We start from the raw sequence: 13,381 nt of genomic DNA, 5'->3' as shown, positions 1-13,381 counted from the left end.
AAAATGCAATTTCCTTTGTCTTTTCAGTTCCTTTTCTGCTGTTTTCAGAATAGGGCTCAAAAGTAAGATAAAAGCCTGATACTTTCCATCATAAAAAGTTGTAATGACAGGTCTCACTAATTAAAATGTAACAATGGGAAGATGAGGCTTTCCTTTAGCTTTGTATGGAATCTACAACAGTATTTTCAAAAGCCCTAACTTGGAACATATTGGAGTACAACATCTTTAAAATATAAACATTCACACATGGCTTTGATTACAATAGGCACACCAAGTGGAGGCACTGTACAGTAGGGCTTCCAGAATGCAGTAAAACAGGACAACTTCCCATTTCAACTGCAAACCTTTTCGGTTTTAGCCCTTCTACTTACTGGAATAGGAGAAAACCCCCAGGAGAGTCGGAGGGGTGCTCTGAGGAGCCAGGCCCTATGCTAATTATGAATGGTGAGGCCTCCAGGATTCCTTGGTATCAGAGAATTAAGTGGAGCATATGTGCCTTATAAGCTTGCATTTCCTCCCCTCAATGGAAGAACACATCTTCAATCCTGTATTAATAATGTCATAATTCCTTTCTTGTGGTTTCAGTACCTCCACAATGTGCTTAATGCATTATTGGAACATTAGGAATCTCAGGGGACCCAATATTTGAAGCTATTGAAAGACATTTGATGTGTAAAACACAGTACACAGTAAGTCTGTTATTTGGGTGGGGGGTGTCATAGGATAAAATGTCTATGAATAGCATCTAACCATGCTCCTGGAGGTATAAAAATGAAAATAATCCAGAGAGATCTAGAATTAAAAATTACAGCTACAGGAGAGTTGATGGGGAAGGGCAGAGTGAAGAATGAAAATGACTTGTGTTTTTGCATCAGGGTTTTGAAAAGTTGATGTAGATATGTAGATATTTTTAAAATTAGTAGTTCTTTGTTAAGAAGCAAAAGATACGTGCAATCCCCCCCCTTTTTTTTTGTTTAAATTTCCAGGTTTTGGGCTGGGGATGTGGCTCAAGCGGTGGCGCGCTTGCCTGGCATGCGTGCGGCCCGGGTTCAATCCTCAGCACCACATACCAACAAAGATGTTGTGTCCGCCAAAAACTAAAAAATAAATATTAAAAAATTCTCTCTCTCTCTGTAAAAAAAAATTAAAAATAAAAATAAATAAATAAATTTCCAGGTTTGGTCCAAACTCCTGTGTTGACCACAAGTTAAATATCTCTTATATTCTATAACATGCTACTTTAAAAAGTGGTTCCTGGGGCTGGGAGTGTAGCTAAGTGCTTAGCTGGTGGGTTTGATCCTCAGCTCAAAAACAAAAAATTGGTCCCTGATTCAAATTGGTCTCTAATTTCAATTGTGTGTGGAGGGGTGCTGGGGCTAAAACCCAAGATCTCAGGCCTGCTAAGCAAGAGCTTCACCTCTACACTACACCCACAGCAACCTAATTTCAGTTTTTTTTGGCATTAGGCATTCTTCAAGCTGAAATGTCCAAACCAGAAGGAGACACTAGGTATGTTTTACTATATTTCAGCCCTGAACATATAATATTGTGACTGTGCTCCAAGCTTGAATAATTCTAGTTATGACTTTTAAATACTTGTGCTCCTTAGAAAAAAATTAAACATCTAATGGAAGAGTCCATGTAAGGTGACAGTAGCTCTGTCACAAGGGGGGAAAAAGACATTTTATCTATTTTATTTATTTGACTTTAGGAATTGACTTGAGGATTACGCTGACATTTCTTCTCAATATTTTTATAATTAATTCCCTTCTCTTCTGTCTTTCCACCTCCTTCCTTCAGTCTAACTAGTGTTTTACCTACACTATTGTCTTTGGTTGCTCCCAATTCCTGCTTTGAGTCTCCATTCTATTCACCACCACCCCACCCCCACCCCCACCCCCACCCCATCCCTGGTAGTGGGGAATGAATCCAGGGACACTCTTATCACTGAGCCACATCCCTAGCCATTTTTAGTTTTTTTTCAGAGATAGAGCCTCCCTTGTTGCCCAAGCTGGCGTCAAATTTGCCATCTTCCTACCTCAGGTTCCCAAGTAGTTGGGATTACAGGCTTGCACCACAAAGTTGGACTCTCTTGTTTTAAATCCTGCTATCATATTAATCTTCCTAACATTCCACACTGATTCAGACATCTCTTTGCTTAAGAACCTTCAATGGCTCCCTATTGTTTATCAAATTCTGTCCAAATTTCTTAGCTTGATACTTAGGTCCCTCCTCACTTGCCTGCAACTTAATTATGGAACTTAATTACTTTTCCATGCATTGCACACTCTCAGTTGAAATGCACTCCTTGGGAAGTAGTTTAAAATAAAAGTGACTGGAGCACCCATTCCTTGGTAGTCAGATCAAAGTTGCAAGTGGCCTCACGCTGGTGGCCTCAGGGAGAATTGAACTGATGACATAAAATTCACAGACATTTTGGGGAGCAGCAGGGCATTTTAGATTATTTCTGTCAGTTGCTCTCACCCATTACTTGGGTGATAAGCACAGACAGAACTGGGTGTGGAAGGCCGGAAAGAAGCTGTCATTTGCATTCCTTAAACAGCTCACCACAATCAAATGGGGGTGGCCTTGGTGGAGGTGACAGACATTCATACACAAAGTTAAATAACAAAAGAACTCAAAGTTCAGATCCAATCAGTAATACAAAAATTATCTCAGGGCTGGGGATGTGGCTCAAGCGGTAGCGCGCTCGCCTGGCATGCGTGTGGCCCGGGTTCGATCCTCAGCACCACATACAAACAAAGATGTTGTGTCCGCCGATAACTAAAAAAATAAATATTAAAATTCTTTCTCTTTCTCTCTCTCTCTCTTTAAAAAAAAATTATCTCAAGGTCTGGGGCTGTAGCTCTGTGGTAGAGCGATTGCCTGGCACGTGTGAGGCACTGGATTGAATCCTCAGCACCACATAAAAATAAATGAATGAATGAATGAATGAATAAATAAAGGTGTCCATCTACAACTAAAAAAATATTTTAAAAATAACAATCTCAAGGCCATCCCTGTATGAGAAATGGGCAGGTGAACAGTGGAGATAGTATCTTCTGTAATACATTGGAAAGAGCCATCCGGGTGGTTCAGGATAATCAGGGATGGTTGGGGAAGAAGACGGATTTGAACTAGTAGGTTTGAGAAAGGAGGTTAAATGAGGGACTTAATTCAGGTCCTGGCCTGATTTGGGGGACTCCATTTCAATGAGCTTCTTTTGTCATTAAAGCCTTCAGTCTTTGTTCTGGAGGAAATTTGCTTGAGAGTGAGATGCTAATTGAGACGTTTGGTGATGTAAATTGGGTTTCAACAAAGTATTCGCTCCTACTGTTAGAAAACTTGCCTTTTCTAAAGATGGCTTAAGCTTGGATTTATTTTGGGGGGGAGACGAGCTTGTCTTTTTGCTGAGGGATTTTCTACCAATAGATGTGGGGTGGAGAGGCAAAGGATATGTGCCTTAAATTGGAAGAAAGGCTATGACAGGCACCAGAGCTGTACTTGGCTTAGTGCTGGCTAGACTAGATGAAAGGTGGCCTCACCTGGTATCACTCCAGATTAAATAAGTAAGCTTTTGGCAAACGGACTCTAGACTCTAGTGATTCTGTGACTGGGTCATGTTATCTGGAGATGAGAGGTGAGATTTCCCCCAGAAGGAAATGAAGAATCTCACTGTCAATCCCTCTGAGTGGAGAATCAGGCCAATGAATCATCAGTAGGCAGGGTGGGAAGAAACTCTTCAGATTCTTCTTGGCCTCTCTGTAGAACGTTCTTTTCTGCCAGGCACGGTAGCACATGTCTGCAATCCTAGTGACTCTGATTGCAAGTTTAGGTCAGCCTCAGAAATTTAGCAAGACCCTGTCTCAAAATGAAAAATAAAAAGGACTGGGGATATATATATATATATATACACACACACACACATACATATATTTATATAGAACATTCTTTTCCTCCAGGCATAGAGGGTCTTCAAAATAGAAGATCTGGGAGATCTTTTCCCTTCTGTGGTTTTCTCTATTTCCTTCAGCTTAAAATACTCAGCATGTCAAGGTATTTGGGGGGTATCGTGTTCTGAGCCCCAACACATACTCCCAAAGATTCTGATTCAGTAGGTCTGTGGTGAGCTTCTGGAATCTGTATTTATGTCAAACTCTGAAACACAGGTTAGAATCCAGTTCTCTAGGGTGAAAGTATTACTACCACTCCTTAGTATTTTCTTTTGTTTTTTGATGTTTTTGTTTTTTGCAGCACTCAAGATTGAACCCCGGTCTTGTCCATGCTAGACACGTGCTCTTCCACTGAGCTACAACCCAGTGGTAGCTTTTTATTTTGAGACAGGCACTCCCACTAAATTGCCTAGGCTGGCCTTGAACTTGTGATCCTCCTGCCTCAGCCTCCTGAGTTGCTGGGATTATAGGTGTGTGTTTTTTCTATGAAATGTTAGAATATCTTTAAATTGATAGGCAGAAGATGTGAAAGTGATATGTAGGCAAAGAGAGACATCCATATTAGACTTCGAGTCATTGTGATATTTTACAACAGGGGTGGTGGTGCACACCTGTAATCCCAGCACCTCGGGAGGCTAAGGCAGAAGGATCACAAGTTTGAGGCCAGCCTCAGCAATTTAGCAAGATCTTTTCTCTAAATAAAATATTAAAAACGGCTGGCAAAGGTTGGGGCTGTAGCTCAGTGGTAGAGTGCTTGCCTAGCACATGTGAGGCACTGGGTCTTCAAAGTTCAAATCCAAGTTTATTTAATAAAAGTCCCCCTTTTATTTAAAAAAATAAAAATCAAAATCAGTGAAGATGAAATGAAATAGAGGTAAATTCTGCCTTTGCCACCTTCTTCAGTCTGTCATAACCAATTGAGGAACACATGGGAAGGCTTAAATAGTGCAAACTGCCAAAAGAAGAGCATTATTTTTTAAAGCCAAAAGGAATCTATGAAAGAGCGATTTTTTTTTTTTTGCATCTGTGCATGCTAGGCAACTGCTCAACCACTGAATCACATCCTCAGCCCCTTAAAATGGGATCTTTAAAACATAGAAAGAGGAATGGTTTAGTGGTAGAGCGCTTGCCTAGCACGTGTGAGGCCCTGGGTTCAATTCTCAGCACCACATATAAATAAATAAAAATAAGCGTATTGTGTCCACCTACTAAAAAAATATTTATTAAAAAATATAGAAAGAGGAAACTGATGAAAAATTACTTTTGTGTAAATTGGGTCTCATATATTTTAAATACTTATAGGGGATGAAGATCTTTTGTTAGGCAAACAATCCCTCCATATTTGTCATTCCTGTGGAAACATAATTATTTATGGTATTTGCCTTGAGTAAGACTCATAACAGAACAAACATGTCTTGAAAGTTTTAAAAAATTTATATGAGAGTAGACTTTGAGAAAATTTGACACCTATTACCTTTTAGAAACTTCTAAAGTTATGTCTGCTGCTAAAGTGTCATTGTATTTCAGCCCATCGACTTTTTTTCTTACAGATGTCACATCTTATCAATGAGTAGATGTCACAGAAAGTTGATAATTTATATGATTTGAAAAGTGCTTCTTTTCCTAAGACTATTGAATAACATGCAAAACTTACTTTGCTTTTTATAAAGATACAATATTCTGTCAGATATTTTAAAAGGAACCCTAGGTAGATTGCCTACCATTTGAGCCTCTATCATAAGCCTTTCACACCACCAGGTTTACTTGACCTTGGGTCTAGTGGATTGGAACTCCAAGTGTGAACACTTCTTTCCCAGGAGCTATTAACTTCAAAGCCTCTGGGAACCATCTGAACGGTAATATTATTAAGCACCGGGCCTAAGAAACAAACACTCATAAAGTATCTTCTGACCATTCTTCCTCCACACTTGGCTTTGTGGGGCATTTGTCCATTCACACTCCTAACTGCACTTCCCTGCCAGCCCTTACAAGCAAAGCATTCCCTCCCTCTATGGCTTTCATTGCCCAATTCTGCCCTTGTGAGAACTGAGTTAGGGAACTCTCCTTGGACAAGCAGATGGGCACAAAGCAACTTTGTCTGAGGTGTGAGTTGAACTTGCTTGAAATTTGAGATCCACTCCTACTTGGATTTGAACTTTGAAGACCCAGAGATAGGAAGTTTCCATAAAAGGATCAAAACACATCAGAGCAGGAACCACTGATTTGGGCTGGCAACTCTGGCAGGTAGGATTACTTTACTCAATAGCTCCGGACCATGGACCCAGAGCCTTGAAAAATCACTTCACAAATGTCTGCCGTCGGTCCCAAGGGTGACTGGAGAGAGCGTGAGGCTAAATCAGTGCAACCTATCTCCACCACTGAAAAAGCAAATCAAAGCATGTCCTAGTGAATGTCATCCTTCATTCAACAGCTAATGTCTGCGAGAGACTGATAGGTTCACAGCAGTGTGGCAAGCAGAAAGAAATATAATTGTAGTGGTGTCTGCAGGAGGCTGGTGCCTAGTGAACACGGTGGTATCCAGTGGAAGCAGCAGTGGTGCCCAGTGGGGGGCATTGGTGCCTGCAGGGGGCAAGAGCAGGAAATGAGGAAAGAAATGGTGTGTGCCACATGGTAGCAGACCTGGAAAGCTGAGGGGCTCAGGCATGAGCACCAGAGAGGTGCTGCTTGGAGCCTCCCAGAAAGACTCAAGGGGCACTTTGTGGGAGAATAGAGTCCCACAGGAGCAGCTGAGGACAAATGTCAGGGAAGTATAGATCTGTGACCCTATTGGAACCACGGTCTGGCAAAGCCTGAAGAAATTCACTTTCCATAATCAATCAGCCAGTGGAAGACACATGATTTCCACTGTTCCAAGCTTCCACGTGCATCTTAGGGACTTGCACACAGGGCAATAATAGCAGAATTCTAAAAAGGGACAAACAAGGATTTGGAGGAATTTCTTGAGGAAGGCATAGCTGAGGGCAGTAAAAATGAGAGGGTTGTCATGGTGCTGCAGGTGGGGACTGAAGGATGAGCATTCTAAGGGCCTGCCAGCTGCGGATCCTCACGGTGAGGAAGGGTCAGCCCCTCACCCTGTGGGCTCCTGGAACTGTAGACCCGGCTTGGTGTGAGACAGAGGGTACCCGTCTGCTCATCTGCCTCCAAAAGAGTAGGAATGTGCTAAAGAAAAGAAAGTTCTGAGAGCTTTGTGCAAGCAGACTGCAGGGGCCCAGCTCTCCCTGCCACTTTCCTCCGTCCCTCCCTTCCCCCCGTCCTGCTGAAATGTCTACAATTTATTATAAACACATGTTGGTCTTTCTGTTTTTAACACCAATGACAGCATGATATACATATGGTCCTGCAACTTGCTTTGATTAACAAGATACCACGGATTTCTTCCAGTGTCATTGCTTAGAGATCTTCCTCATTCTTTTTAACAGCTATGTAGCAGTCCATTCGTTGGCTATACCATCATTTATTTTACTAGTGCTCCAAGGATACACATCTTTTTGTGTCGTTTTCAAACATATCTTCCAAACATATCTACTTTGATTCACACTATGTTCGTATACTTGAGCAACTGCTGCACTATACATACCTAAAGATAAATTGGTGGGGCAAAGGATAGGCACAGTTTATCATCATTTGATTCATATTGCAAAACTGCTCTCCAAAACGTTGATCTGATTTAATTCTTCCAATAATAGGTTAATCAAGACCTCTTCCTGGATGTCTGTGGCAATTTGTCAACCTACTCTTCCTGCAACTGCAGTAAATACTAGTTTGCCCCATTGGAAGGGATTATATTAGTCAACAGATCTTAATGAATGAAGGGTTTCTTAATTAAAATAACCAGAAAATCATTACTTGTAAATATATAAACAAGTTGATTATAGCAAGAGGCTGAATACTTCTAATAAGCATGTGTGGATATTAAATTAACCATGGTTCACAAACCATCCATGGATGCATGGCTGATGGGAAATAACCACTTCACAGTAGTTACCCGATTCTTCTCTGCCAACTGCCAAATACTATTCTTGTTTGTATTATTGTTATTATGGTTTAACATAAGTCGTGATACTCCAGAACACATGTATATGTCAAATAAAAGTGTTGTTTTCTCCCTAGTGGGTATTTTAGAAATTGAAAAATGCTTAATAGAGGACTAGGAAACTAACTTCTGTTTTCTTTTTCATTTAACAGATATCTGTGGAGCATGTATAATATACTAAGAAGAGATTTTTGTTATGTTTTTGTTTTTTAGCAATAATGGGAATTGAACCCAGGAGCACTCTACCACTGAGACACATCCCCATTCAGCCCTTTTCGTTTTGTCTTGAGACAGTCTCACTGAGTTACCGAGGCTGGCCTTGAACTTGTGATCCTCTTGCTTCAGGCTCCTGAGTTGTTGGGATTATAGGCAAGGGCCAAGACACCTGGCTGGAAAGTACCTTATTAATTGCTTCAGGGAATAAATGGATGAGTAAACCCTGTTCTTGCCCTCATGGTGCTCATAGGAAACAGGCACATAGGATGAATATGAAAGTAAATAGAAAATGAATATGGAACCAAAGCAGATGGAGAAAACTCCCCAGTCATTGAATCACCCCAGGCATCCAAGGCTTCCCGATATCCCTGACAGAGATGAGGCATCCCTGCCTTGCCTTGTCTCTATTTATGACTCATGGAACCCATGAGGATTCAAAAATACTCATTTTATTTAAAAAGTTGGTGGGATTCCACAGGTAGATTGGACAAACATAGAACATTTCCAGCAAAGGAAACCACATGAGCAAAGAGGGAGACACGATTGTGTCCACAGAACAAAGATTCCAGAACAGTCTAGGTAGACTTGAGGAGGGAAACAATAGGAGATCAGACTAGATCTGCAGATAGAGAACATAATATAACAAGTGAATGGATCATATTTGTAGGCAACAGGGATCCAGCACAGAGTTGGGCACAGTGATGCATACCTGTAATTCCAGTGACTCGGGAAGCTGAGGCAGGAGGATCATAAATTCAAGGCCAAAAGAGAGATGTGCTTTTTAAAGTGCTTTTGGAAATTATGAAAGTCTTATTCAAATGTAATTTGTTATTATTACTAATACTGAGTTGTGTTCCAGAAGCACAAAGATCAATATCATATCACCTATACTTCTTTAAATCATTCTGGATTTTGTATCTTGCTAAAAAGAATATTGCCTTGAAATGAAAAATAAATATACACATAGCTAAATCTCAAATAAGAATTAAATGAATTCAATGCAATCATAATACATTTGCAATCTCTATGAAATAAAGTTTATCACTGAAATTCATTCTTTGAAATATAGTGTGCTGGGCCTCATGGTGCAGCTTATGAGATGCAGCTTAGGAGGCTGAAACAAGAGTATCACAAGTTCAAGACCAGCCTCAGTATATTCGTGAGGGCCCTAAGTAGTTTAGAGAGACCCTGCTTTGAAAGAAAAAAAGAGGTTTGGGATGTAGCTCAGTGATAAAGCATCTCTGGGTTCAATCCCTAGTGCCAAAAAAAAAAAAAAAAGAAAGAATGATGAATGAATGAATGAAAAAATACAAAAAAGAGGGCTGGGGATGTGGCTCAAGGGGTAGCGCGCTCGCCTGGCGTGCGTGCGGCTCGGGTTCGATCCTCATCACCACATACCAACAAAGATGTTGTGTCTGCCGAGAACTAAAAAATAAATATTAAAAATAAAATTCTCTCTTGGGGCTGGGGATGTGGCTCAAGCGGTAGCGCGCTCGCCTGGCATGCGTGCGGCCCGGGTTCGATCCTCAGCACCACATACCAACAAAGATGTTGTGTCTGCCAAGAACTAAAAAATAAATATTAAAAAAAATTCTCTCTCTCTCTCTCTCTCTCTCTCTCTCTCTCTCTCCTCTCTCACTCTCTCTTAAAAAAAAGTCTCTTCTTATAAAAAAAAATAAAAATAAAATAAAATAAAATTCTCTCTCTCTTTAAAAAAAATACAAAAAAGAAATGTAAGGAATGCAAATAGAGTCCTCCTCTATTCAGATTCTATAAGTTTGAAGTTAGATTAGACACTTGATTCAAATTCATGCATACAGTAGGATACATAAGCTTGTCTGAATATGTATTATGTGACTATTTAAATCCATGTTAGAACTTTTACATTAAAATTTAAGAAAAATATATTTTATAAAATAGCTAGCATTTTTTGTAGTCCTGAAGATTGAACCCAGACTTTTGAACATGCTAGGCAAATGTTCTACGGCTGAGCTACATCCCTAGTCCTTTTAAATTTATTCTTAATTTATTTTCTTGAGGCAGGGTCTTGCTAGTTGCCTAGATTACTCAGATGACCTTCTCCTGCCTCAGCCTTCTAAGAACCTGGGATCATAGGCATACACTGCCCCACTCACTCAGGTACACTCCTACCTTTTAGCACCATATATTGAAGATAGCAAGTGCTGCACCAGAACAGAACTGTTCTGATTCTCCTGCCCCAGCCTCCTGGCCAAAGGACTGGTAAGAAAGGCCCTGAAGAGCCAGAATGTTATCAGGGAGATCACTATGCTGAGGGAGCTCAAGGAAGAGATTCTAGAAAGTGGATTTTGAACATTTAGGCACATCTGAGTTGTAAACCAGACTCTAAGAATCGAACTAGGAGTATGACCACTTCCTAGTCAGACTAGACATCGTGTGGTATATATAGAAGGAAGATTAAAATAACAACCGTCAACATTCCAAAAACTGAGCTAACACTGAAACTACAGCTCAGAAAAGATGGGTTAGAACTTGCAGCCTGATCCTAACTAGATATAGTGCAGTCTTAAGTAAAAACAAAACAAACAGAAAAGAAACATAAGGGTACCAAACTTATATTTTTCCAAGAAATCAAACAACATTCAGAGTCCCATGTTTTAATATTCAATATGTTCAGGATGTAATTGAAAATGACTCAGCATATGAAAAACCAAGAACCTTCACTTGCTAGGGAAAAAACTGAAATGATCATCAGATTCCAGGGCCAAAGTGACACAATATTGAAATTATAATAAATACTTTGATGCATTTATTAGAACCATTATGCAGGTTGTGTTTCTGGTTTTATTTTTGGTTTTTGTTGATTGTTTTGTTTTTGGTACTGGATACTAACTCAGGACAACTCTACCACTAAGGTACACCAGATCTTTTAGTTTTTTTTTTTTTTTTTCTTATTTAAGACAAGCTCTCACTGAGTTGCTGAGGCTGGCCTCAAACTTGTAATCCTCCTGCCTCAGTCTCCCACATGCCTGGGTTTATAGTTATATGCCACTGTGCTCAACCATCACCTGAAAATAAGGGCAAATAGTGTCTTAATCCCTTTTTCTGTCCTTTTTGCTTTTATTTATTTATTTAGCAGTACTGATAATTGAACCCAGGGTGCTCTACTACTGATCTATATTCCCAGTTCTTTTTTTTTTTTTAAATATTTTTTTAGTTGTTGATGGACCTTTATTTTATTCATTTACTCATATGTGGTGCTGAGAATCGAACCCATTGCCTCACACGTGCTAGGCAAGTACTCTGTCACTGAGCCACAACCCCAGCCCTCCCAGTTCTTTTTATTTTTACTTTAAGGCAGGGTCTCATTAGATTGCTGAGGCTGGTCTTGAACTTGTGATTCTCCTGCCTCAGCCTCCTGAGTCATTGGGATTACAGGCGTGGGCCACCATTACCACCCTTTCCAGGTCATCCCCCACCATGCTGAGGATGATGGAACCCACGTCCTCACTCATGTCAGGCAAGTGCTCTATCACTGAGCCACATCTCCAGCCTCCTTTCCAGTTTCAACTGAACGTGTTATATCATTGCATTTTGTCTCCTCTCTTAGCATATCAATTATAATTCTTTTTTCCTTACTTTTTAAAATATTTAGTTTTAGTTATAGGTGGACACAATATCTTTATTTTTATATTTATGTGGTGCTGAGGATGGAACCCAGTGCCTCACGCATGGCAGGTGAGCACTCTACCTCTGAGCCCCAGCCCCAGCTCCTTTCCTTACTTTTTAATTGGTTGCCCTAGAGTTTACAGTTCAATTTCAAACGATACTATACACACTTTACAGGCAGTGTTTAAGTACCTTGTTAACAGTGTTTTGTCCATTCAGGCTGCTATAACAAAATACAATAAATTATGTAATTTTTTAAATATTTATTTTTAGCTTTAGGTGGACACAATATCTTTATTTCACTTTTTTTACATGGTGCTGAGAATCGAACCCAGTGCCCCATGCATGCCAGGCGAGCGCGCTACCACTTGAGCCATATCACCCCAGCCCCAAATTACATAATTTATAAACAACAAAAAACTTATTGCTTATAGTTCTGGATTTGTGGAATCAAGATCAAGGCACTGGCAAAATTCAGTGACTAGTGAGGGCTGAATCTTCAGAGATGGTGCTTTCTTGCAAATTCCTCATGTAACCCAGGAGCAAAAGGTCTCTCTGAAGGGCTGGGGATGTAGCTCAGTGGTAGAGCACTTGTGTAGAAAGTGCAAGGCCCAGGGTTCCTTCAGACAGGACTACCCTTCCCCACCAAGCCTGTTTTTTGTTTGTTTGTTTGTTTGTTTTTCCCCAGTACTGGGGATGGAACCCAGGGCCTCACACACACTAGGTAAGTGCTCTACCCCTGAGCTACATCTCCAGTCCTGAAACCTCTTTTTATGGATACTAATGTCACTTATGAGGGCAAGCCCTCATAACATAATTACCTCCAAATGGCCCCACCTCTTAACACCATAATGTTATAGCTGTTTTCCACCATATGGATTTGTGGGGGAGGGACGCTGTTTTATTTTATTTGGGTAGTGGTGGTAGTTATTGAACCCAGGGACACTTCACCACTGAGCCACCTCCCCAGCCCTTTTTATATGTTATTCAGAGACAGGGTCTCACTGAGTTGCTTAGGGCCAGGGGCACTGTTTTAGTCAGCTTTTTCATTGCTGTTGACCAAAAGATCTGACAAGAACAATATTAAGGAGGAAAATAAGAAGGGCTGGGAATGTGGCTCAGTGGTTGAGTGCCCTGGGTTCAATCCTAGTACATATATATGTGATACATGATATATATCATCTCTCATGGGAGGCAGCTTAGTGTGATGATGTACTTGTTTTCAAACTTTTTGTCTTCAGGATGGCTTTGTACCTTAAAAACCATCAACGACTCGAGAGAGCTTTGGTTCATGTTGGTTATATTAATTGATATTTGTCCTATTAGAAATTAAAATGGAAGCCAGGAGCAGTGGCGCACGCCTGTAATCCCAGCGACTCAGGAGGCTGAGGCAGGAGGAACACAAGTTCAAAGCCAGCCTCGGCAACTTAGCAAGACTTTAAGCAACTCAATGAGACCCTGTCTCTAAATAAAATACAAAATAGGGCTGGGGATGTGGCTCAGTGGTCAG

Source organism: Ictidomys tridecemlineatus, chromosome X (genome assembly GCF_052094955.1).
Source record: "Ictidomys tridecemlineatus isolate mIctTri1 chromosome X, mIctTri1.hap1, whole genome shotgun sequence".
NCBI lineage: Eukaryota > Metazoa > Chordata > Mammalia > Rodentia > Sciuridae > Ictidomys > Ictidomys tridecemlineatus.
This window is presented reverse-complemented; position numbering follows the sequence as displayed.